Raw genomic sequence first — 2191 nt, forward strand, 5'->3', positions numbered from 1 at the left:
ATTGTATACCTTAAATGGGTAAGTTGTATAGTATGTGATTTATGTATCAATAAAGTTGTTATTTTAAAAAAGACATCAAGATATTGGAAACACGGGACGCCTGGGTGGCTCAGTTGGTTAAGCAGCTGCCTTCGGCTCAGGTCATGATCCCAGTGTCCTGGGATCGAGTCCTGCATCAGGCTCCTTGCTCGGCAGGGAGCCTGCTTCTCCCTCTGCCTCTGCCTGCCATTCTGTCTGCCTGTGCTCGCTCGCTCTCCCTCTCTCTCTCTCTGATAAATAAATTTTTAAAAAATCTTAAAAAAAAAGATATTGAAAACACAACCCTCTGAATAGAAGAAAAAATTTGCAAATCATATATCTGATATACGGTTGTGGGCATATATACGACATATAAAGAACTCCTACAACTTCATAATAAAATATAAACCAATTTTTAAAAGGGCAAAGATTTCGGGGCACCTGGGTGGCTCAGTGGTTAAGCCTCTGCCTTTGGCTCAGGTCATGATCCCGGGGTCCTGGGCTCGAGTCCCACATCGGGCTCTCTGCTACGCAGGGAGCCTGCTTCGTCCTCTTCTCTCTCTCTGTCTGCCTCTCCGCCTACTTGTGATCTCTCTCTCTGTCAAATAAATAAATAAAAACTTGGACTGCCTGGGTGGCTCAGTGAGTTAAGCCTCTGCCTTCAGCTCAGGTCATGATCTCAGGGTCCTGGGATCGAGTCCCCCATTGGGCTCTTTGTTAGGCAGGGAGCCTGCTTCCTCTTCTCTCTCTCTCTCTCTGCTTGCCTCTCTGTCTCTCTCAGTGATCTCTCTCTGTCAAATAAATAAAATCTTAAAAAAAATAAATAAAATCTTAAAAAAAATAAATAAAAGGGCAAAGATTTCAATTAGCAATAATTGCACCTCGGATAAACCTCATTGGCTACGATACTGCCACTGCGCAAAGCTAAAGGGCAAAAGATTTCAAAAGACATTTCTCCAAAGAAGATATCCAAATGGCCAACAACCACGTGAAAAGATGTTAACCATCACCAATCATTAGGGAAATGCCAATCACAACCACAAGTATGGTTATGACTAAAACAGATAATGACAAGTGTTAGTGAGGATAATGGAGAAATTCAAATCCTCACATATTGCTGGTAGAAATGCAAAATGGTACAGCTTCTGTGGGGAACAGTGGAAGATAGTTTGGCAATTCCTCAACAAATTAAACAGAATTACTACATGACCAAGCAATTCCATTCCTAGATACCTACTCAAAAGAATTACAAACATTTGTTCAAACAAATCCTTAAACATATATGTTTATAGCAGTACTATTTACAATAGCCAAAGGGTGGAAACAACCCAAATGCCCATCAATGAGTGAATGGGTAAACAAATTGTGGAGTAACTATACAAAGGAGCATCATTCAGTCATAAAAATTAATGAAGTACCAATACATGCCACACAGTGTGGATGAGCCTTAAAAACATCAAGGTAATCATTTCACAATGTATATAATATCATGTATACATATATCAAAACATCACATTGTACACATTAAGTATATATGTTTGCCAATCACATCTCTATAAAGCTGGAGGGAAAAAGAGAAAACATCTAAGTGAAAGAAGTCAGAGACAAAAGATCACATATTGTATGATTCCATTTATATGAATTATCTAGAATAGGTCAATCCAGAGATAGAAAGCAGATTAGGGGTTACGAAGGTCTGAGGGGAGGGGGAAATGGTGGGGGGATAACTGCCTGATGGGTACAGATTTTCCATTCAGAGTGATGACAAAGATAGAGGTGATGGTTGTACAACGTCATGAATATACTTAATATCATTGAGTTGCACATTTTAAAACAGTTAAAATGGGTAAATTTCATGGTATGTGTATTTTGCAACCACAAAAAGAAAAGAAGAAATCAGACCTGTAAGAGGTTGCAGGAAAGCATTAAGAATAAACTAACTATAAATGAGATATAAGCTTCATTACAACACAGCTTGGAAAATAAAAGTGTAGTAGATCTAACCAGTTGAGATACAGGAATGCATTTAGCAAAAGTGTAACCCTGTAGGACTAACTACTGATTGAAATCTTTTATCACATAAAAAATCTTAGTATTGGAAAGAATCTTAGATGCCATCCTAATCTTCTCTACAGTAAAAAAATGAACACAAGGAAAAAACATGAACAAACTT

General features: G+C 38.3%; 1 pseudogene; it reads right to left on the reverse strand.

Annotated features, from left to right (window-relative positions):
- Window positions 1–826: 826 nt before the first annotated feature.
- On the reverse strand, window positions 827–944 carry LOC116583872 (annotated as a pseudogene).
- Window positions 945–2191: the final 1247 nt, after the last annotated feature.

Source organism: Mustela erminea, chromosome X (genome assembly GCF_009829155.1).
Source record: "Mustela erminea isolate mMusErm1 chromosome X, mMusErm1.Pri, whole genome shotgun sequence".
NCBI lineage: Eukaryota > Metazoa > Chordata > Mammalia > Carnivora > Mustelidae > Mustela > Mustela erminea.